The 25650-nt window shown below is 40.1% G+C and overlaps 1 long non-coding RNA gene across 1 annotated transcript in view; it reads right to left on the reverse strand.

Moving 5' to 3' along the window:
- The window catches only part of LOC138837836 (uncharacterized), a 45589-nt gene extending 22353 nt beyond the window's left edge, over positions 1-23236 (reverse strand). The window contains exons 1-3 of the long non-coding RNA XR_011375466.1: positions 23074-23236; positions 19566-19698; positions 18280-18374 (exon numbers count right to left, since the gene is read on the reverse strand). This is a non-coding gene — a long non-coding RNA (uncharacterized lncRNA). The remainder of the gene's footprint in view (positions 1-18279; positions 18375-19565; positions 19699-23073) is intronic.
- Between the last annotated feature and the right edge of the window lie 2414 nt (positions 23237-25650).

The following is a 25650-nucleotide window of genomic DNA, read 5'->3' on the forward strand; positions in this document are numbered from 1 at the left end:
AGCTAGGATTACAGACATGAACCACCAGTGCCTGATTAAGAAAGGTATTTTAAGATGAATGGAAATTGAGGGGGAAAGGGAGGCAGACAAGGCTTTGAGAAAAGGCTGTTTGATCTTTTAACTAAGAAGTGATTATTTAGGGAGGTGATGATGGATGGAAAGGAAAAAGCACCAGAGCAAGGAGGTGAAGACCAATGAAGAATAATACAGGGCAGTGGTTGCAGACTCAAATGGAAAAGAGCTAGACAGATAGAATGTTGGGATAAAACAAGGCTGAGTATATAAGACATGCAGGTAGGACTCTGGGCCTCTCTTTTACTTCTGTATTTGCATGAGCTTTGGTACAAAAAAAAAAAGAAAGAAAGAAAAGAAACAACAAAAGAACAAGAGTGCAAGACATGACAGGCGGCAACTGATGCATTTCGTCTCCAACATGCAGACAATAAGGAATGGTGCGGTCTGTGGTGAACTGGAGGATGCATGCCTCTGCTTCAGTTCCAAAAGAACATTATTACTGGGAATACAGGCCCGGTGCTGTCTTTCCTCCAAGTGTGGATGAAAATCCACTAAGTTTTAAAGGTCAAGAAAAATCATGGTGTCATCCAACAAAACAGGCTTGCAGAAATAATCCAGCTTGCTGCCTGCTAGTCTGAGACCTCCCAAATCCATTGTGTTTTCATTAAGTCTGGCAATGAAAGAATAAGAAAAGCAGCCCCCCTCTCTGTGTGTCTCTGTCTCTGTCTCTGTTTCTGTCTCTGCCTCCCTCTGTCTGTCCATCCGTCTCTCAAGAAGCAGCTCCTCTGCCTCATGTTCCTGCTGTCATAACATTTTCCAATGACCATGAGCTGAACTTCTTGAAACCATCAGCCTGGTGCTGGTGGCTCATGTCTATAACCTTTGCAGCTCAGGAGGCTGAGATCTGAAAAATCTCAGTTTGAAGCCAGTCCAGGCAGGAAAGTCTGTGAGACTCTAATGTTCATATAGCCAGAAGTAGAACTGTGGCTCAAGTGGTAGAGCACCAGCCTTGAGTGCAAAAGTTCAAGGACAGCCCCCAGGCCCTGAGTTCAAGCTCTGGGTCTGGCACAAAAAGAAAAAAGAAAAAGAAAAAAAAAAAGAAACCTATCCTCCTTTAAGCAGTTTCTGTCTAATATTTGGTAACTTGATAAGAAAGTTCCCTAATACATTTGCTCAACCAGTCCTTTCAGGTTTGTCATGGTTCAGAGAACTTGACACTAAGAAATGCAGTCTCAACTTCCTCCCCAGGTCCTGGATGCAACTTCTTTCCCAGGGCCTTGGGGAGGTACATACAGAAGGTCAGACTTTCTGATCTGAGATTCTGAGATCTGCTGGACCACTGGACTCTGCAGGCTTGAGAGCACTCCCTACCTCTTGTTCCTCATCAACTAGACTCACAGACATCACAAATGCTTTGGTGATTTCCAGCATATGAGGAGCATCTGAGAGACTGAGGTTCTTATCACCATGGATAAATCCCAGCTAACTGGAGAAGAGCCCTCCAGACAAAGTCCTTTCTGAGACATACTCTTAGGACTCCATGCCTTCAGGGATTGTCAGCCCAGCTGGATTGAACAAGCACCCAGACCCCTTTGCCTAGCCAAATAAAGTTGAAAATTTATCTTAAAAAATAAATAAAAACAGCCCGGCACTGGTGGCTCACACCTGTAATCCTAGCTACTTAGGAGGCTGAGATCTGAGGATCACAATTCAAATCCATCCCAAGCAAGAAAAGTACATGAGACTCTTATCTCCAATTAACCAACCACCAGATGACCAGAAGCGGTTATGTGGCTTAAAGTGGTAGAGTGCTAACCTTAAGCAATAGAGCTCAGGGACAGCCTTCAGGCCTCATAACTGACAATAAATTAATAAATACAAGGATGAGGAAAAGCAGAAGGATGATTGGACAGATAATGAAATTAAGGGACAAATAAAAGGGGAAAGGAAGGGAAGGGAAGGGAAGGGAGAGGGCGTATGTGTCAGAAAGACAGTGTTGCTCAAATGTCTTTTCAAAAACCCTGTAAAGCTGGGCACAGGTGGCTTATGCCTATAATCCTAGCTACTCAGGGGCTGAAATCACAGTTCAAAGCTAGACTGGGCAGGAAAGACTGTGAGACTCTTTTCTCCAATTAAGCACACACACACACACACACACACACACACACACACACACACACACACACACACACACACACACACACACACACACACACACACACACACACACACACACACACACACACACACACACACACACACACACACACAAACCAGAAGTGGAGTTGTGGCTCATAGTAGAATGCCAGCAATGGCAGAAAAAAGCTAAAGGATAGTACCTAGACCTTGAGTTCAGACCTGAGTACTGACATATACCCCCCCAACACACACAAACACACACACACACACACACACACACACACACACACACACACACATCCAAAGAGAAAATTCCTGTTATATGTGTCAGTGCTATAAAACACTGTCTTCCTTCTTGCCTCTTAAGAGTCCTATCCAACATTTGCACTATTCCCAAAGAATATCCTTTGTTCCACAGACCAGCTACTCTGGAAGGGTGTTATCTTAAAAAAGGACCTCCGCTATTTATGTATCAAATATTTAGAGTACATATTGCTTCTCAGGCAACCAACTGGGTGATAAATATCAACAGAGTGATGTTTTTGGACAACATGATCATGGTTTCTGCGCTTATGATATGTATCCTGTTTTGTTCTATTTTTACTATCACCTTTTTGGAACGTCTCCAACCCATAAGCCTGTAAAAGTGAAACACTGTTCAGTGGTGTCCTGCATTATATCACTTACTCTGTCTCTCTAGCTAAGCAACAGCATCTTTTTCTTCTTCTTCCCATCTGTGTGGTCCAATACACAACTCAGTACATTTTAAGAATGATGGAAGCTGACTGGTTACTTTTCAAATGAAACTTAAGAGAAGCGTATTCACCCTTTGTGTTAATTTCCTCTGGCTGCTAGGCCAAACGACCATGAATTTGGTGATTTGAAGCAACAGGAATGTATTCTCTTTTAGTTGTAGATAACAGACATCTGAATCAGTAACATTAGGGTGAAACCCCGGTGTCAACAGGGACATGGTCCCTCAGGAAATTCAAGGGGAAAATTCACTTCTTGCCTTTCCCAGCTTCTATTAGCTGTCAATATTCCTTGGCTTGTGACCACATTATCTGATCTTGACTTCCCTGGTCAGATTGCCTTCTCTTTTGCCCAATCATCCCTTTGCCTCTTCCTTATAAAGATATTGCATTTATGATCCTTTCAAACAATACAGGATAATTCCTGAATCTCAAAATCCTTAAATTAATCATATTTGCATATGCCATTTTATCATGCACAGAATTTTTTAAAGGCTCCTGGGATTAGACCTTGAAATCTTTGCCATTATTCAACCTCTTACTCCTTCTGATTTAGTGAGACTGTAGGGGAAAAAAAACAGTCAAAAAGCATGAAAAATATTCTCTCTCTTATCTAAGATAAAATTCTTTATCTTCATAAGATAAAGAATTCTTACCTAACAATTATTTACCCAGGAATTCAGATATCCAAATATACAATAAACAGCCCCAAATCAGAAAATCATGCAGTATATGTATCATAGCATCTCCCAACAAACAAGTCATCATAGAATTTTACATTGTCAAAAGGAAACACTATTGGGAAAAGTAATAGTTGCAAATAATTCAAAATCAGGGGAAGGGGGTTCAGAGCGCTTGCCTTGCATGCCTGAGGCCCTGGGTTCGATTCCTCAGCACCACATAAGCAGAAAAAAAAAAGGTCGGAAGTGGCGCTGTGGCTCAAGTGGTAGAGCACTCGCCTTGAGCTGAAGAGCTGAGGGACAGCGCCCAGGCCCAGAGTTCAGGCCCCACGACCGGACCAAAAAAAAAAAATTCAAAATCAGCATTATCCCTTTTAAATAATATCCCATCTTAAAAGATTATTTCAAGTAAGATATCTGGAAAAGCCAAAAATTCAGGTTGAGTTTTCTTAGGGAAGAGTCTTTTTAGTGACATTTAGCCACAAAAAGTCTATTATTTCACATAAAACTTTGGGTACAAATAACATCTTTTTCCCTTGTCAAAATAGCTAGCCTATTAGCTCCAGTTAGAGCCATAGGCAGACTCTGTTCTGTATAAACGGGCCTTCCAATGACCAAAGAATGACTCAGCCACTGAAGTTACCATCTACCTATTCATGAAGACTAGATGAGACCTGAAAGAAGATTGGTTCTAAAGGAAGAACCCTAAAGGAGAATTACAAAGTTTGAGCCAGGTTTTAAAAGTCGGAAGCAATCATTTGGTGAATATAGCAACAAAGTCCTAGTTTGGGGAGCTTGAGTTAGGTTGAGTTCCATGATAGTAACTGGACTATGCAAGCACAGAGAGAGTATATAAGGTCCCTGCTCTGGGAATACGAAGAATCAGTGAGGAATGGCTGGCCACAGACAACTATGAGGTCCAGAACTACTCTCCTGCAAGACTGTGTAATTGAAATGTCCATTTCATTGACTTAGTAAATTAACTTTTTTTTCCATAGCAGAATTTGGGCTTTCTTGCAAGTTATCATTCTTTATACATTTCTAATGAAAGGATTCAGATGGTCTAGAATAAAAATGTAAATCCCTGAGAGCACCGAATCATCCTCCATTCATGTACAAGATCCCAGTGAATTGGTAGCCAGGTGGGTGGGTATCTAACTGGGAGGAGCTGGTGCAGGTACCCATCAGCCATCAGAACCAGGGTATACTATGGTCCTCCTGTTGATAAGGCAGGAAGAGTATAATAAAGCACAAAGTGATTTTCAACACAAGTACTATTTTTTACTGTTTTAAAAATAAATTTTATTTCCTTATCTGGAAATTTTTTCTAAGGAGAAATATCTTGTCTCCAAAAGAAACCAGACCAAATAGGCAATTACTCATTTTCATCAGTGTGATTCAAATCAATTTCCTCTGTCTTCCTCAAGACCCCAGGAAACTCCCCCTAGGATCTCCATTTAATTTTTGTCTAGTGTAGATTTTAAATCATGTTCACATCATAACATGTCAGCTGTTTATCTAATGTCTTTAAGCTCTGTCTTGGAGCCAGAAACATAAACATGGTTCATGGAGGCAGCTTTGTTTGTGCAGACTCCGTCCTCTGGAAAAGTTGTTATCAGCAGGAAATGAAAACAACCAGCATGGCTTTTGTGTTCATTGATTTTGGTGACATTTTCAAAATGGAGCATTTAAGCCAAACCAAATCCCGGGCCTCATTCTGACCAAAATCCAAAATGAGGAACTTCACACGTAACATTCAAAACTCAATTGTCTCCCGCTACAGCTGAATGAAAAGCTCAGATTAAAACTGGCAACGATTTACTTCCTACAAACATGCTTTGTTCCTAGCTAAGTTGTCAGCTCATAAAATAAATAAATAAATAAAAGGCTCTGTACAAGCAGCTGTCTCATTCAAGACGCTGAACCCTTTCATGTCAATACAAATGTGGTACACAGAGCCCAGTCCAGCACCCCTTTGCTCTAAATCTCTGGCAAAGCGTGTGGGTCTCCCTGCTTCCCAGTCATGCCTTTCTTCTGATTTGATGACTTGCATTTGCAATAAGTGGGTATAGAAAATGTCAAGCTTGTCATGGGATCCCTCATCACTCTAGGCTGTTTGTGGAAAAAGCCAGCTCCCCACCCCCACACCTCTATCCCAAGGCAAAACAGAGGAGGGCTCTGAAGTTTCCAAGGCTTAATCCCAGCTCTTAACTGCTCTGGGACTCAAATAAATGCTTCTTCAGTGAGTTGAACAACTTGGAATGATCATCTGAGCTAGTTTGCTAGTGAGAAGTCAAGTCAAACCACGTTGCAAATATAAGGTAGCTGATAACCATTGTACGCTCTCAATGAGTCAGTAAACAAATTGATTTCACTTTGGAGATGACTCAATATATTTCCCTGATTATTGAGCGAAACACTGTCAACCAACCTCACCATGAATAGTTATATATTCTCTAGTGTACAGTCAGTAGCTCAAAATAAAGACATTCCCCCCACACACACTTTACTCTTTCTAACTTTACTCGTGCTCCTCCATTTGCCTAGAATATCTGGCTTATCTTCTCATCCATTCTGCAAGTCTTCTCTGGGAATCCTTCCATTCAAAGCTCAATCTGTGATTGGAAACTGCATTTGGTTCTTCATGGAAAGACGGTTCCATGAGCTGAGTCCGTAGACATAATTCTCATCTCTGGCATATATTAGGTGGTGGCTTAGGCTATGCCACTTAATATCTCTGAGCTTCAGTTTCCTCCACTAGTAAAATCAGACTAGAGGTGTCCCACTTGAAATCAAAGGACCTTTCAAAGGTCCTTACTACCCAAGTTCTTTGGGGGGTCAGGTCAGGAGATGACAAACGTTCAATATTGCAGGCAGAGACTCTGGCAGGCAGAGTCTCTTTAGACCATTTAACCCAAGCCTTACATTCATTCCTGACAAAGCAGACGGTTTAAAGCAAAATCTTAGAGGGAAATTAAAAATATCCTTTAGAGCTGAGCACCAGTTGCTCACACCTGTAATCCTTACTACTCAGGAGGCTGAGATCTAAGGATCACGGTTCAAAGCCAGACTAGGCAAGAAAGTCCATGAGACTCTTATCTCCAATTAACCAACAGAAAACTGGAAGTGGCACTGTGGCTGAAGTGGTAGAGTGCTTGCCTTGCACTGAAGAGCTAAGGGACAGCGCCTAGGACCAGAGTTCAAGCCCCATAACCATGATAGATGGATAGATAGATAGATAGGTAGATAGATAGATAGATAGATAGATAGATAGATAGATAGATAGATAGATAGATAGATAGATAGATAGATAGATAGATAGATAGATAGAGTAAATATTATGTAATAGATGTGATTCCATACTTGTCATGGACTACTGATGTGTCCATCTCAAAATTTCCATATGTGAAATCCTAACTCCCAGAACCTTAAAAAGTGACAGTATTTGGAGAGAGGGTCTGTAAAGAGGTGGTCAAATTTGAATGAGGTTATTATGTTGAGCCCAAATCTAATATCACCAGTGTCTTTATAAGAAGAGGAGACTAATGCACAGACATGCTCAGAGTTGAAGACACACAGAGAAGATGCCATCTGTAACCAAGGAGAAAAGCAGCCTGGCTCACATCATGACTTGGACTTAATTTTTCCAGCAATTGTGCGGGGGGAAAAAGAAAAACAACAACTTTCTGTGGCACTTTGCTATGCCAACTCCAACAAACCAAAACCATAGTCAGTGATGTCCCTAGCCTTAGAAATGTTCTACCTTAAAACCAGGCATAACTTAACTTATAGTAGTGTTTGTTTTCTGGTTTAAAACACAAATGAGTGATGGCTTGTTCAGTGTTTACATTGCCTTGCACTCCAACTAGGCTCTTTCCCCATTCTTTCTTCTCCAATGTAGGAGCTCACCCTCTGAAGTCATGAATGGGAAGAAAGTCATCATAACCTGACTCTATCATCAGGGCAGGTCAGGGTATGCTACAGGAACTATTTAAAATTGTATAGCAATTAAAGGTGTAGTTTTGCCTGTACTACTTTGTGCACATATTACTGTCCAGAATATTGCTTCTTTGCTCACCACATTTTCTGTGGGTTTTGTTGTTTTGTTTTGTTTTGTTTTCTCTTTTCTGAAATCTTAATCTCAGGACTCCAAACCACAGGCTAACAAATGAAGCCAAATAAACGTGATGCATGAAATAAGGGTGATAATTTACTTGTTTCCTCAGTGCTTATGAATGGCACTGGAGCTGTCTCCTCTATGCATGGAAGAAGTAAGCCATGGAAAAGGCAAGTGTTTCTTCTACATGTCACATGGTACCATCCACTGTCTCCCTCCATTTCCCTGGGTTGAAGGATGAAAAGGAAGAGGAGCAGCAAAACTCCCACCTACCTCTCCCCCTACTTCCCCAAGAGTGAATGAGAGGCTCAAAGCAAATAGCTGGGTGGTCTGAGTAATCAATCCCTTTAAAAGAAGACAACAGGGGAGGACCAGCCTGGACTAAAGTTTATCTAGCCTCTCCCCATTGAGTAAAACCAATGCTCTCCTTGTCTCTACTTGGCTTTCCACTGTTACTAACTCAGCCCCAGGAACTCATGGGTATCCAGGCTCATATTCTCCTGCCTGATATGGCTGTCACACCTGCTTCTTCCCAGGGCAAGCCTGGAAGCATTTGATGGCGGTGTGTAGACTTGTGCTGTGTTTGCTTTGATTGTAAAGCAGGGTCAATTGCTCTCCTGTTTTATTAACATTCAGATGAGTCTCCTGGGCCACTGAGCAAAGCCAGACTATCACTAGGAAATATCATTCAGCTTTTTATCATTACTTCTGATTGAAAGGTTGCTGTGATTGTCACAGCAATTGTTAGACAGTTTAGCAAGCCTCTCAGTACACATGTTCATTTAATCTAATAACCTAGGGTAATTTTTTTATTATGCTACTGATGAAGGGAAAGTTTAGGGGAAGTAAATGATGTAAGTATTCAAAGTATCACAACTATGAAGTGACAGAGCTGGGACCTTCCTGCAAATCTTCTAAACTCTCTTATTCTATAGCCAGTAGCAGGCTTTGAAGTTTTGTTATACAGATCCAGAAAATATCTCTGCTATGTCAGACACAGAAATAAATGTCATAATGATCAACAGAATACAAAGTATTTATATTTATCCAGATATCTGTGCATTGTTTGCAGGAGGCTCAGGAAGAGGGTAGGTGGTGGTAATTCATGAGTCCAGAGAGACAAAGATAATTAGACCAGTGTTTAGCATTCACACTATGTAGAAAAAAGAAGGGGAAAGGGAATTTGTGATTAATGAACAGGAGAGTTTTAAATAGTACCAAAAGTCAAATCCAATATTCTTTTACAACTCAGCAGAGGGATGGATGGAAAGAAAGATGAGTGGCAATTCCACTATTAAATACAAGCCTGCCAAAAGAATTTCCTTTTCCCAAAACAATAATTGATTTTAAGAAAGAGAGAGAGAAGAGAGAGAGAGAGAGAGAGAGAGAGAGAGAGAGAAAGAAAGAAAGAAAGAAAGAAAGAAAGAAAGAAAGAAAGAAAGAAAGAAAGAAAGAAAGAAAGAAAGAAAGAAAAAGAGAAAGAGAGAGGGAGAGGGAGGGAGGGAGAAAGGAAGGAAGGAACGAAGGAAGGAAGGAAGGAAAAAAAGAAGGAGGGAGGGAGGGAAGGGGGGAAGGGAAGGGAAGGAAGAAGGAGGGAGGGAGGGAAGAAGGGAAGAAAAGAAAGGTAATCCAAAGAAGAGTTGAAAATACTGAAGCAGGGGTGGGAGGATGGGAGAAAATGAAGGAGGCAGTAACTCTCTAAAAAGAAATGTACTTAATACCTGACTTATGTAACTGTAACCCCTCTGTATATCACCTTTACCATAAAATCAAATTTTAAAAATTTTAAAAAGAGAATACTGAAGCACAAATATTTAAAAATAATAATAACACCAGTGAGCACTGCTTCTCCCAGAGACAATTACAGCATGCAGTCTAAGTCGCAGGGAATTCACCTCCTGCCAACTCAAGGAGAAGCTTAATAACTCCCCTTGTCAGAGATTTTTTTCCAGATGAAAGAACTTAAGACAGGCTCAAGTCAGAAGAACAATAAAGCAGGTACAAACTTGCACTGAACAAAGACAGAGACCCTTTCTTGTGATTGGCAAGCCAGGGGTCACGGTTCAGCAGCACAGTCCCCTGCCCTTGGTGACTCACATGATTCTCTTCCAGAAAGACTGCTGCCAGGATGTGAGCAGCTAGCTCAAATAATTGCAGGGTGTTCTCTGCCATTTGGGCTCTCGCTTCCGTAGAAAGCACATCTCTCCATAGTCAGAGGAATGTTTTCATAAGACACTGCCAAAGAACCCATGTCTTTGACAGCTACTCAGATTAAGGAGGATTTTGAGATACAAGTATGGGAAACAAAGATTCTGGTGGAAATGCTGGGTTTTCTGAGAAAGAAACCTAAGTATGATAATAACTAATAGGCCGCCATCACATGTAAAATCGTCGATTCACTGGTCTCAACTTCATAACAATACCAGGTAATATTATCAACCACATTTTAAATGGGGGGGAAAGGAAGACAGAGAGTAACTTGCCCAAGTCTACAACAGTCAAGAACAGCAGGGACAGAATTCGAATCCAGCTATGCAGGGACCTAGAGCACCAGCAACTTTATTCTATGTACTTCTCTACACAGACTGCCCTGAAAAGTTGGGGGACATGGGCCTGGAAATGCTTTTGTTATATACTTTTTGTACATTTATTTTATTTAACAATGTACATTTTTGTAATGTACTTTTCATTTGCCATGTACTTTCCATTTGCAATGTATTTTTGAACAATTATAAATCATCTTACATTCTAATATTCATCTCTTACACAAATCACACCATTTCATCCTAAATTTAGTCATCTCATCCTGGAATGAAAAGCATTCATTCACTTCCACAAAGAGTGGGAGCTTTCTCTGCACTAATTACCTTAGAGGGTGATAGGAGTACAAACCTTGCTTAAATCACCATGAATAATCAAATGACTAAATGATTTTATCTACTTGAAACCAACAAACCTTCAGTCATCTTGCAACTCAGATTTTAGTGATGAAATAGTGTTGAGAAATCATTCAAACAGCAGTTTAATTCTTGGCCTAATTTTCACCAGTCTGCTACATTCACCTACTAGCCAGTGTGACTCTAGCTATGATCATGGACTAGAAGTTGGACATGATTTTTCTGTAAAGCCTCAGAAAAGGTATGGTCGTGTACACCTTACCCATAATCCCAGTTCCTTGGGAAGTAGAGACAGGAAGATCTCAGTTTAGGACAGCAAACTTGGCAAAGTTAGCTCAAGATCCTTTCTCAAAAACAAACTAAAAGCAACCAAAAGCATTGGGTATGATCCAAGTGGTAGAGCATTTGCCCAGCATGAGTGAGGTCCTGGGTTCAGTGGGGACTGGGGAGACGATAGTAAATACATTCAGCTTTCTGAGACAGAAACACTCCTGTTACAATGTGTACAAAAGCAATCATAGACAATATGTATACAAATGGGTAGATGAAGGTTCCAATAAACCTTCATCTATAAAAACAAGTATACTAATATACTAATGTATAACTAACTCTCAACTCCTGCCCTAACACCCCCCCCCAAAAAAATTATCTGTACCACACCAGTCTCCTATTCTGACACCTATTCTGATCATGGAAGGGTTTATCAAGTCACATAGATCTGTGGAGTTGAAAACCATATCAGAAATTGGTAAACAAACTTGACCCTTCACTACCTACCCGTCATTGTCCTCTGCCCCACTTTTTCTATTCCATTTATCACAATAGGGAAAAGAGACATTTTAACATTCTTTTAATGTTTAATGTTATGCTCCATTTCTGCCTTCTAAGTATGTGTGTTTCAGAGTTTCGAATTTTTAAAGCAAAGTAATCCTTAGGCAGGCATGTGTGTTATTTTTTCTTGTGGATTTAGTCACAGGGTGCCAGGAAAGAAAGGCCTTGTTTATTATTCCACATGACCTCATCCTTCTCTTGGTGAAGGAAAGAGGCCTGACTGGTATGCTTTCCTTCATGGCACATGGTTTCTCCCCTACATGCTAGGAGAAAAGGCTAGAAATGACTGAAATGTAATAGAGGAAGTGGCGCTATGGCTCAAAGTGGTAGAGCACTAGTCTTGAGCAAAAAGACCTTAGGGATAGTACCCGGCCTGGAGTTCAAGCCCCACGACTGACAAAAACAAAAGTTATAGAGAAAGGAAATGACCCTTTGTCACTCTATAAATGCATTTTTTCCTTCTCCTCCCCATTTGTTTTCAGAGAGAGGCCAAAACGTTCTGCTAGAAATCTGTAGTTCAAACAACAAGGACATAAGACTCTGCACGCTAAGTGTGGGGACTTGCTCTCTGGACTGGCCACCTCTCTGTTTTACCCACCAGAACCCCCATGCCTTTGCATGCAGGGAGCTGCCAGACAGTCCATGCAGAGATGGCTGTTCCCAGGCCATTTCTATACATTCTCAACTTCATTTGCATCTATATTGCCTGCTTGTCAGTTTCAGTAAACACTTTAATTAATTATATATTTTAAAGTGCTTCATCATGAGCCATACAGAGAAAGGGTACAATTTTTTAAATCAATGAGGGGGGGACAAAAACCACAGGGCTCATCAGCCAGAACATCTGGTGATTCACTTTATAATGAGAATGAAAAAAAAAAAAGTATGAGAAAGAAATGCCAGGAATTCTATAGTTCTGCCTAGAAAGTGTTCCATCAAAGTCTCTAAGGTAGAAGAATGGATCTGCCCCAAGCGTGGAGACCTCAGGACAATAGAAAGAAGTGGTTGAGCATCCCAAAGAAGCACAATCAAGGACGTCATCCAGGTTTACTGCCTGAAGAAAAGGTTATTCCTTTTGGGGGGGTTGTAGCTTGGTAGTAGAATATTTGCCTACTAAGCCAGGCCCAGAGAAGCATAGGTCCCATGGTTTCCCTTATTTGCAATATCTAGTATAGGTATGAGTCAAGCGGAAAAGGTCAGATAATGTGATGCTAGGAAAATGAACCCTTAAATATGTATTTTAATGTTTTCGTTTCTTTCATGCATGTGTTTCTAACGCATTTATAAGATTATTTCTTTGTTGCTTTGTATGTCCCTCCCCCACAGTGTAACCCCCGCTTTCACTATATTTGATGTCAGTATAACATGTGGAGGAGATGGGGACAAACAAGTCGTTTAAGGATTCAGGTGGACCTGTTGCAACAATGAGAAGTACAAAATGTCATGTCAAAACCAACTTTACAATGTCGGTGTGGGGGGGGGGAGGGGGGTATAATTGGGTGGAGGGAGGGGGGAGGCTGGGAAGGGAGGTGAAGGGTAAACAAAGGAGGAGGCTGCAATGCTTGGTAAGAAATGTATGCATTATCCTGCCCATGTAATTGTAGCCCCTCTGTACAGTATGTTCTCAAATAAAATAAAATTAAATTAAAAAAAAAAAGAATATTTGCCTACTGCACAAAAGCCCTGGGTTCAATCTCTACCAATGACAGGGGAAAAAAGAAAATTATTCAAAGAAGCAAAGTGGGAAAGACAAAAGAACAACAGAACACAAATGCAAACAAAGATTACAGCTGACCCGATGGGCTTCTGGCTTCCTATATCCTCACAGGGCTTGGTATCCTTTGGCTGGGATGGTGCTGTAAATTAGGGAGAAGGAAAGATGTGAGAGGAAAGCCTATGGGAAGGACAAGGGAGCATTTCTGCCAGCTGCTCAGTTTAGCACCCTCTACCCATAGGGTTTTCCCCTAATGGCTGGCAGCTATACTAGAAGCAACAATGGCATAAAAGTCACAATAGCAAAATGTGATTTAAAAAAAATCACAATAGCAAAAGCTCTCATTTGTGGAGTATCAGTAGCAATTCTTTTTTTTTTTTTTTGGGGGGGGGGTCCGGTCGTGGGGCCTGAACTCTGGGCCTGGGCGCTGTCCCTCAGCTCTTCAGCTCAAGGCTAGCGCTCTACCACTTGAGCCACAGCGCCACTTCCAGGTTTTTTCTTTTTGCTTACATGGTACTGAGGAATCAAACCCAGGACCTCGTGCATGCAAGGCAAGCGCTCTACCACTGAGCCACCTTCCCAGCCCTCAGTAGCAATTCTTACACTGCACATTTTCACAGGTATTACATGACATAAATATTATATATATATGTATTCCCCATAATCAATAAGGTAATTGGTGTTATCCTCATCACATAGTTGAAAAAAATCAAAGAATTAAAAAATAAAATAAAACCCCTAGCTAGTGTTTATATAGTTAACAAGAAGAAGATTCACAGAACCAGATTCTTCTAGGATATGACCTCAGTGTCCAATGTTTCACATAGATGTTAGGAGAAAGTGGAAGACAAGTTTGATACTGGAGCAGTGGTTGAGGCTCCCTATGAGAGGCTGGGAAGCTGAGGAATGCTACTGCCGTAAAAAACATAGCAAAGAAAAGACAGGAGCAAGAGCCAAAGTCCTAGTTATAAACGGAAGAGAAGCAAAGTGAAAATGCAGAAAGAGAGGCGTAAAAGCTGTAAACAGAAGTTAAACAGAGCAAAGAAAGGAGAGGATGCTCTCTGTGGAGTTGACACCAAAGATTCTACAGATGTCCAAGAAATCCACCAGATTCCAGGGAGGCTCAGATGTCCACACTGCAGCTCAAAATTTAACAGAAAACACAAGGAAGTGCCAGAGTGTCAAGCAAAAGACCATGCAGAAAAGACAAGACCCCTGAGACTAAACCTATTAGAAATCTAACTCCTGAAGAAAGAAATGCAAGGCCAGTTTTTAACACACAGTTGACTACAAGAATTCAGCTAAGGTAGAAAATGCTCAAGATGTGAGGAGGATTTCTGATAGAAATTTAAGATGTTCCAAAGGAATTGCTTATATGAGGCTGAATGTGTTAGCTCAGAGTCTCTGGCTCTGATCAAAGAGTCAGGAGAGCTGGTCATGGTAGGGGGAAAAAAGTCACAGAAATGGTTATTTACCAAAGAAAAATTCTGGGCCTGCAAGATTTTGAGTGGAATCATTATACTTTAATATAGTTAAAGATATGCTTAGCCAGGCACTGATGGTTCATACCTATAATCTTAGATACTCAGGAGGCTGAGATCTGAGAACCATGGGTTCAAAACTAGCCAGAGCAGGAAGTCTGTAAGACTCTTTATCTCCAATTAATCACAGAAAAAAAAACCAGAAGTGGTGCTGTGGCTCAAGTGGTAGAGTGCTAGTCTTGAGGAAAAGGAGCCCAGAGACAGTAACTAGGCCCAGAGTTCAAACCCCAAGATAGGGGGGAAAGAAGATATGCTTACAGGGATCTTTGAGTCACTTGAATTGAAAAGATCCAGTTTTTAGATGTCAATTGATGTAAGGAATATGGATTCATTTAGAGTCAGGAATATAAGTTGATTCTTCTCTGGTCTCCTGTTCATCTACCAATCTCAGACCAGCTGTCACCATAAACTGTAGAATTGGACACTGTATCCCATAAGAGATTCCTAGGAAGCTTTCTTGAGTCTTCACCTCCCCACACACCAGGATCAGCTGGTGGTAATACCAATGGTGGTGGTTTTCTCCTTAGTTGGGCCACAGGGTAGTATGTTTCCCTTCATATTATGACCTCCACAAACCCTTTCAAGATGATCTCACATGTGTTAACAGTATGTGGAAGCAGGAGGCACCTAGTATACCTGTCAATGGGAAATGATGAGGAGACATCAATAATGAGTGGGAAACGTTTCCAAAAAGAAGTTATTTGAGGCACTTCTGGAAATAGATAACGTTATTTCCTTACGCACAAGATGTCAGAAACACACGTACACAGATCATAATAAGCAATGTAACATAAAATTCATCTCAAAATGCCAGCATTTTTCTCTTAAAAATAATTTTTGCGCTACCGAGGTCATCAAAGTCTATTCGTGAGTTATGTATAGACCCAATGACCAAAGTCTTTTTTAAAACTGTTTTACTCAAATCATTGATAAGGCCATTTCTCTATGGAGTACAGACTTTGGCTCCTTTCTTCAAATTCAAATATTAGATATTAACTCTACTGTTGCAAAAGTCTGGTACTGTAGCTTAGGTATTGGATGTACCCCCAAAGACTCATGTGCTAAATAAAGTTTTGGTTCCGTGGTGACACTACTGGAAGATGGTATGAACTTTAGGAGAAGAGTCCTGGCAGGAGGTCCAAGTATCCCCTCCTAAAGAGTACTGTGCAATTTCCCCCCCCCCCCCCGTCCTCTTTCTTTGCCTTCTGGATCAAGATATGAGCAGTTTTGTTCTGACACATGCTCTAGCCATGATGGACTGTCCTTGCTAGCGGCTCAGATCAATATGTCTACTTGATCTTGAACTGGAACCTCCAAAACTAGAAGCCCAAATAAGCCATTTCTCTTAAGTTTGTTACTGCCAGTAGTTTGTCATAGTAACACAAGCTGATGTACATTTGATTAGAAGACACTCCCTGGAAAGCAAATAGCAAGAGAAAAACAAAGGACAACATATGGAACTTATTTATACCAGAAATAGGAGCCATTTCTGACCACTGTATACAGTACAGAGAGCAGTCCATCACTCTGTAAGCATTGTGTATATTAGTTAAATGAGTATGTGTGTGTTCCATTATCAATGCTGGGATTAGGCTTAGATCACATATATACATATATAGGTATACGCGTATATATTTATGTATATGAATACATATGTATATGTGCGTGTGCATATACAAACACATCAGAAATTACCAGAGAATGAACTGAGAATCATAGTCCCATTGCTCCAGGGAAAGGAACTTAATGCTGGCTGCCTAGGAAAGAAAAGTGATCTCTCAATGTACATCCCTTGTATGACATTTGAAGTCAATGGTTATGTGTAATTACACTAATCTGTGCCACTGAACCATGCTTGTCAGCAGGCCTTGAGGGGCTTCAGGGATGAGAGGTAGGAAAGTAATAGACATGATTGAAACACCCTCCATCTATTTTAAACAGCTTTGTACTTAGCCATTTTACATTTTGGCTTCTTCACAAGATTTCATTTAAATAACAGGTTTTGTGATATTTTCAAAAGCTTGAAAACCATAGCACTAATCCCTTTATTTACAGTCTGTACATAGAACTTCTTTCTCTGCCATCCTTTAGTGAAGAGGCATGAGAAGATCAGCTTGGAAGCCAAGGATAGCAAGTCAAAGGAATAAGGTTCAGATCCAACATCTAACTTTCTGTCCATGTGACCATGAAACGCAAAACAACAAAATAAACCACTCTGAATCTTGACAGCTGTATATAGGGTTTCTTTCCTTTTTTTTCTTTTCATTAACATCAGTTATCTGCACAAGGTGATTTCATTTTGAAATGCCCATATATTACGCATACCATGTATCTTGAGCAAATTTACTCCATCCAGATAAGAAAGGGGTAGTATCAGCACAGACCTCCCCCCTCCACACTGCAAAAAAAAAGTGTGGGAAGGGGTGGAACTAAGGGAGGAAGGATGGAAAAACTGAACAAAGTTGAGGAAACCCAGACCTAGCAACATTGCTAATAAGGAAAGAAAAAGCCTTTTAACATGATCTTCAATTAACCACATTTACCAATACTTAAAACACACACACATACATACATACTTCACAGAGAGATAGCATACTTGTGATTCCCAGGTTAATGAAAGCCTTAGTGATCTATCCATAATTATTACCTATATCCAATATAGCATTGCTGACCTGGAAGACCCCTACCATAGCCCCCTCAGTAGCCATCTGGGGTATTCAGTGGCTCTGGCCTCCTTCCCATTCTCAACCAAGGACTCTTAGTTCTAAACAATCCCCACAGTTTCAACAAGTCAGCTGGAAAAATATTTTCCAGCCTTTGTCAAGTCAGCTACAACAAAACTTTAAACCAATTCAATAGTAATTCCCCTGATCAACTTTTATTTCCATTGTACCAAAACTAATTGGGTTGATCAACACTAGAATATGATACCATATCTCTCTCAGAACCCCTCAGAGAGTAAGAAAGGATGCTCCTCATAACCAAGCAGTATAGTAGGCATCAAATGGGACATGTGATTACATAGCACACTCTTCTGTTTCTTTTTAAAACCCTTGGATGGATTCCTCACTGGAGTCTCTGTACTTCTGGTCACAGGATAAAATGGGCACAAACAGAGCAAGACACAAGCCATTTCTTATTGTGCACATTTTACTGGAAATCAGAACTATCTCTCTGCATGAAATGTAAAACAAACAGATAAAATATAAGCACAAAGAAAAAAGATGGCTTGTAAGGTTTATGTAAAATTATTTATGAATGTGTCAAAACAAGTTGCTACTCATGGAGATATAGATAAGGTAACCATTAAAGATTGGGAGGAATATACATTAAAATTCTAGGTTCAACAGATACTGTACTCAGTGTAGGCCATAAGTATTTTTCGGATCTTGCTCCACTTTAAAGAAATTGAAACTGAATGTTGTAAATGATGCATGGCGAAGGTGGTTCATGTCAGTATACAGACACACAACTCTAAACAATGAGCTCATGGAAAGGAAAAGTTGGACCTTAGTGAAAGATTAGCCAGGCATCTAAGGATAACCCAAAAGATTTCAACTCTATATGTGCTCTTAATTTTTAGCAGATTTTACCAATTAGCCAGTCCATTTCTGGTCTCTCTCCTTTGTCTCATACCCAGGTCTTTCAGGAAGAGGTCTCTTGCCAACAAAAGATGTTTCATATCACGCTGCCAAAAAAAAACAAAAAAGCATTTCAAAGAAAACTCTTTCATCACACTTTATTTGTGTGATGGGTTTCAGGGAAGGAAATACTACTACTCTCCTGACTGAAAGAAAAGACAGAGGGAGAATGAAATTAGGAACATCTGCTGTTTTGCAAACAATGCTTCTAGGCCATGTAAATGTATATACAAGTTTGCATAACCATAACTTTCTATCGTTAACAAGTTATGGCACAATAAGAAACTTTTATAGAAAAGAAAAAATAGATTACTGCCAAAACCCATATAATTTAACAAGAAGAAGAACTATTCGGCTGTGACAAATAAAGAAGAGGAACATGAGATCATTGCCATTCAAGGTAAATAAAGTCACCTTTCTGGCTGAGGTATGTGTGGCTGAGTTGGGAGGATGTGAGGGAAGAAAAGAGGAAAAAGGATATCACTAAGTTTAACCTAATCCTTATATCCTGGTGATCATGTGTAAACCACTAATGCTAGAGAAATAAGTCCACCTGTGCTCATGTTTCTTTCCTTTCTCTCTTTTAGTGGTATTCAACATCAAACTTGAACTTTAAAATTATTGCAAGAGGGAGTAGGAAAAACTCTAGAACTCATAGACATAGGCAGAAACTTTTTGAAAAGTCCCCAGGGCACAGCAGATAGAAGAGAAACTTGCCAAGTGGGACTACATTAAACTAAAAAGTTTCTGCACAGCAAAGGACATAATTACTAAATTTGAAAGACAACCAAAAGACTGGGAGAAGATCTTACCAGGAATACATCAGACAAAGGCCTAATATCGGACATATAAAACAAGCTCAAGGAAGTAACCCCTTCCAAAGCTAATAAACCAATTACTAAATGGGCAAAGATGCTTAGGAAAGACTTCCCAGAAAGAGGCAAGAATGACAAAGAAACACATGAGGAAATGCTCATCATCCTGGCCACAAAGGAAATGCAAATCAGAACGCCTCTGAGATTCTATCTCATCCCAGTTGGATTAGCCAACATTGTGAATTTGAACCACAACAAAAGTTGCCAGGGATGTGGGGGAAAAGGAACCCTATTGCACTGTTGGTGGGAATGTAAACTAGTATAACTACTCTGGATGGTGGCCTGGAGGTTCCTCAAAAAAAAAAAAAAAAACTAAAGGTAGATCTTCCCTACAAACCAGCCATACCATTCTTAGGTACCTACCCAGAACAGCACAGGCCAGGATACTATAAAGACTTGCACATCCATGTTCATTGTTGCACTATTCACAATAGCCAAGTTGTAGAAACAGCCCAGATGCTCTACAATAGATGAGTGGATCCAAAAAATACGATACCTATACACAATGGAATTTTACACAGCCATTAGAAAGAATAATATGTCATTTGCAGGAAAATAGATGGACCTAGAACAGATCATGTGAAGTGAGGTAAGCCAAGCTCAGAGAGACAAATGGCACATGTTTTCTCTCATATGCAGAAGCTAGATCTAAAATGTGAGGACATGATAAATTATACAGGTCCCTAGGCATCACACATACTGAGACAAAAGGAGGACACTCTTAGGAGAGGAACAGAAAGGCACAATGCTTATGTGCATTTGATCATATTTGATCATAATATTTATCTAAATGAACTCCAGGAAATGAAAACAAGAAGCTTTTTTTTTCTTTTTTGCAGCTTTTCTTTGCTTTTCTGTTTGTTCATTTATGTCTTTGGGAGTACAAGGGAAGGCACAGAAATGGAGAGACAAAGGGTGAACAAATACAGCAATGATTATCACTGAACACTATGTTGAAAATAAACTATACAGCCAGGCGCTGGTGGCTCACGCCTGTAATCCTAGGTACTCAGGAGGCTAGATCTTAGGATTGCAGTTCAAAGCCAGCCTGGGCAGGAAAGTCCGTGAAACTCTTATCTCCAATAAACCACCAGAAAACCAGAAGTGGCGCTGTGGTTCAAGTGGTAGAGTGCTAGCCTTGAGCTAAAGAGCTGAGGCACCCAGGCCCAGCATCAAGCCCCACAACCGACAAAAGAGAGAAAGAGAGAGAGAGAGAGAGAGAGAGAGAGAGGAAGGAAGGAAGGAAGGAAGGAAGGAAGGAAGGAAGGAAGGAAGGAAGGAAGGAAGGAAGGAAGGAAGGAAGGAAGGAAGGAAGGAAGGAAGGGAGAAAAGGAAGGGAGAAAAGGAAAAAAGAAAATGAATTATACAATTTGTGGGCAAAGATGGTGGGGGAAAACTGGGAGAGAGCAAGGGAAGGGGTGACATAGTCCAAAAAGAAATGTACTCATTACCTGACTTATGTAACTATCACCCTTCTGTACATCATCTTTATAATAACAATAAAAAATTAAGGAAATGAAGAAAATAACTATGTCTCATGCAAATCTTTATGTCCCCACTGTTCAAGTTGCTTTATATTCATTCATTCACTTCATAAAGCAAAGTGGAAGTTTAGAAAGAAAAGTGATTTGAAAAATAGAAAATTGCTCCTATGAGAATAATGTTTCTCTGAGGACCAGATAAGGAGAGATAATGGCTTATAACAAAAGAGTTCTCAGCAAGACAAAGAAGAACTGATTTGGCTAACAAGATGATCGAACACTAGAAATAGTTTAGGTATTGTGATTTCAAAAGGCCTTTTGCCTACAGAGGTAGCCTAGGTATGAGGAAGCCAAAAAGAAAAAAAAGGCTGACAGCCTAAAATCAAGATGTTAGAACATAGCCCAGCTGAGTTCCCTGCCCTGGAAGGAAAACCAGAACCCGAATGCCAAGCCAACGGGCCACAATGAGAGGGTTGCTGGGCCACAAAAGCTGAATCAAGAATCCCAGGATGGGGTGGAACACATAACACACATACCAAAGGCAAGAAGGCAGGTTGGAAAAGCACAAGATTGTCAACTTCCCTACACCTTTTGTAACCCCTCAGCTCATTGTCAGGCTAAGTGAGTTATGAAGTTTTTGTTACCTTACACTAAGACTTTGGAAAATGGACTGAATTAAATAAGTATTGAAGTGGAGATACTGGGTCTAACAGGCACCATCCTGGCCATGTGGTGGATAGAGAATTGGGTTTAACTGGCTCCATCTTGTCTTCATCGTGGAGAAAGGGGAAGTCCCACCTCCCAGGTGATGGGCCCGAGACCTAAATGGGCAAAGGGATTTTTTTTTTACCCAGCTGCCTGCCTACTAGGACACAAGTTGGTTCTACTTATTCAGATATTTCCCCAAAGCAGAAAAAAAAATTGTCTTGTTTGGGATGGTATTTTAAACCCAGGATCTGATGAAGGAAATGAGAGAATGTTTAAAGGAATATATAACCCTTTGGAATGAATTAAACAGCTATGCATTCCTTGCAGTTAATGTAAGTGGGAATATGTACAGTAGAATAAAAATAATTGCAGGTCTAAATGCCCTCCTCTTCGAGGCACTGGCAAGGCCTTTTGATGGAAGAGAAATCCAGTCCTTACCAGATTCCAGACTTTCATTTTCATTTGTATAGCTTCTCTTTCTCTTTTTTCCTTTTTCTTTCCTTTTTGCTTTTCTAACTGTTTTGTGTTGTCAGTGCTGACATGCTCATTGTTTTCTGTTTGATTGATTGTTTTATTTCTTAAAACAGGATCTCTCTATAGGGAGCGCAGCCTTATTTTGAACTCATGATCCTCCTGTCTCCTGCTCCCAAGTGCTAGGATTACAGGTGTGTACCACCATGCCCAATCTTTTTTTTTTTTTTTTTAAGCTGTCAACAGTTATTCAAAATCCAGATTCTAATGTACAGGTTTTCTTCCACTTAAGTCATCAATTATATTACTATAGCTGTTTCCACCTATATTCTTAATTGCATTTGCAAAAACCTGTGTGCAGGGAAGGGTATTGATGAATCACTCTATTGATTCACCTAGATTAACCTTAATTATTGTATTTCATGTACCACAATTCATCATAAGTGGCTCCCTTACATTGTAGTTAGCACAATGTATTGTAAAACTGGTTCACTTTCATTTGTCACAAACTTAAATTTATCAAATTTAAATTTATTACATTTCTGTTTTTCTCCACTGTAAGTCATAATAATAGGTCTAAGAAGACAGGAGAAATCTGAGTTTTCCATTGAAAAATCAGCTACACCTAACTTAGAGCCTAACTCATATAAGTAAATATTATTTGTTTATTATCTTTAAGTAGTTGTACAAAGGGATTTTTGAGATGTTGAATTAAAATAAATAAATAAAATGCATCTTGATCAGAGTCACATAATATTTATTGACCAGATATATGGCTAAATGGCTGTTTCCTTCTCTTGCCACAAAATATAACCTATGACAAGCCACCAGAGAGCAGACATGGTATCATAAGCATTTGTGTGCCCAACACACAGTTGTTATGTAGCAGGTGTTTGATGACTGACTGAATAACCTAAGGCAAAGTTGACCAGGCCTTGTGATTCATTGCTCTGTTGTTCAACATCTTCCATAAAAGAGTTGCCTAAGCTTGTACGTAATCCAATCCAAATTAGAGGATTCAGCAGCAGACATTCCCTGAACATGAGAAATCTGGCTTACGAAATAGCTGAATATCTAAACATTTCTGAGTTCCCCAAGTGTACAGACTAAATAATGTGTAACCAGGAATTGTCCTTCTAGGGGGATTAATACTCAGTGAATTCCAACTCATACACTATTAAAACCAAGAAACAAATCAAATGTCCACTTACCAGATCCATGATTTTCTTATGACATCATATGGGATGAGTCAAGACCGAAAAGGTCACCAAGGTCAGAAATGTAATCACTGATTTCCTGCACAGTGGAAAGCGTAGAAATGGGGTCAGGAATTGAGATTTACAGCCCAAGGATTTCTTTCCCAAATGTGCTCCCCTTAAATACACTCAATCGAATAAGTTAGACCCAGGCAGATGAGGACAAACAAGATTTTCCTGTTTCCACTTTCAAATATGAGAGAATCACAGAGGAAGCAAAACATGATTCACAGTTCAGTAAATCCTCTATTGTTCATGAGTCAATAAATGCAGATCCACCTATGAACCTATAAAGACAGCCTGAAAGAGTTGAGGTCCAGAGTAATGAGGTAAAGGGCTAACTTTTCTTACTTGTTCTTTTGGGCACGTCTTGTCTGACAAGCATTGCACTAATTTATGGAATATTTCATGGCTAATTTGGGGTACCAATTTGGCTGGGCCAGGCACTGGGAAAAGATTCTGAGTGTGTCTGTGAGAGTGTATCTGGAAGAGATAACATCTGAATCTGGAGACTGGGTAAAAAGATTCAGCACCCCAACATGGGCAGGTATCTTCCATTCTATTAATGACATAAGGTGGAGGAAGAAGACTTTGAGCCCTTCTGGAGCTGGAGCGCCCATCTTCTCCTGTCTTGGAACAGCAGAACTTCAGTTCCCAGGCCCTCAGCAGGCCTTTGAATTTACCCTCCATTCAACTATTAACTTCTGATTATCTAGCTTCTAGGTAGTGTATCTTAGAATTTCTCAGCCTTAGTAATCACACGACCTAATTGCCATAACACTCCTCTTATAACTATCTATATTTACATATCCTACTAGTTCTGAATTCTGACCAATGCAGAAAATCTCACTAAATCTCCACAATAATCCAACTGCAGAATCTACTACTATTATTATTACCATTTTATAAACAAGGAAACTGACATCAATAGAAGTTAAAATAATATTCCCAAGATTACACATTCCAAAACAGCTCAGGTCAGAACTTTATCCCAGACAAATGAAATGGTAAAAGCAAAAGCCCTTCTCATGGCCTTGACCTTCTGGATCCTAACTCCTACCTCAGCTCTGCCTTTGTCTAATGGTTACAAAAGTGAACCTGTTTGTTAGAATTGTAAGGGGCTGTTTCTGTGCTGACTGGGCCTGGATTTGAGTTGTATCCCAAAGCATTACAAAGAGTGCTTGGCTGAGGCTGGAAAGGTGGCTCAGAGGCAGAATGCTTGCCTTGCATGCATGAGGCCTTGGGTTCGATTCCTCAGCCCTACCTAAGCAGAAAAAGCCAGAAGTAACGCTGTGGCTCAAGTGGTAGAGCGCTAGCCTTGAGTTGAAGAGCTGAAGGACACTGCCCAGACCCAGAGTTCAGGCCCCACGACTGATTAAAAAAAAAAAAAAAAAAAAAAACAAGAGTGCTTGATAGAAAGAGTCTTTAAGAAAGAGGAATATTCATAGAATTGTTCCATTTGTATTGAGTTATACATTCCCAGAGGGAAAATCACAGCTAAGCTGGACCTGGAAAGCTTAAGGATCTCAGAATGTACAGGTACATTATCTTGTATTACCCCTTACGTATGAGAGTAATGAACAGATAACAGACACTATCAGCTCCACGCATGTATGCACTGAGCTGCCCTCAAGGAAGGAACCCAGCTCACTTGTTGAGGGCTGTGCAGGGGGAAAAAAAAAGGAAAGGAAATGAAAGGAAACAAAAGGAAATGAAAAGAGGAAGGAAGAAAAAAAGAAAGGGGAGGGGAACCCTACAATTAGGCCTCTTCTTTCTGGAGCAGAGCAATGCTAATAGAAATAATGGAAATTCTAATAAGCTGAAGGCATCAGGGTAGTGGATGAACCAAGAATCAATGATCTGTCACTGTCCAATGATTCTTGTCCCAATACATAACAAGATTAATAAGAAAGTCACTTGTTTTCAGCTGTTGTCAAGGCATTAAGAAGTCTACCTCCAAAGATCAGTTTTTATAAAAGTGACTCATGAGAAATTTGAACAACTCCTCTAGGAAAAGGCCTTAGGAGAGGCAAATAATAGTATTCACATCCTCTTTTCTCTCCTCATCTTGCTCTGATGGTTTGATTGTCCATCCCTATAGATGATATGGGACAGTGTCTTCCTCTGTAAACCACTTGGAGCTAAAAGATTTACCTAGCCACTAAATTCCACTAATTTCAAAAGAACCTTAAGTGGTAATTGCTTATTTTTCTCTGCTTCTAGTACTCAAGCTAAATCTTCCTGAGTCCCAAGCCTGACAGCTTTCAAAGTGGAATTACCCCCATTGGCTCTCCTGGGTCTCTAACTTGTTCACCACCCTGTAGATCTTAGGAGTTTCTCACTTTCATACTGGCACAAGACAATAATTATTATTATTATAAATTATTTTTAACTATAAAAATATTATTATTATTATGCGATGTACAAAGAGGTTAAAGTTCCATATGACAAGTTATGGGTCCTTCCCATTTCTACCCTCAAGTCACAAAGTTCAATTTTTACATAATATACAATGAATATGACTACAATTAG

This window comes from Dipodomys merriami, unplaced genomic scaffold (genome assembly GCF_024711535.1).
Source record: "Dipodomys merriami isolate MVZ:Mamm:240054 unplaced genomic scaffold, mDipMer1.0.p SCAF_10, whole genome shotgun sequence".
Taxonomy (NCBI): domain Eukaryota; kingdom Metazoa; phylum Chordata; class Mammalia; order Rodentia; family Heteromyidae; genus Dipodomys; species Dipodomys merriami.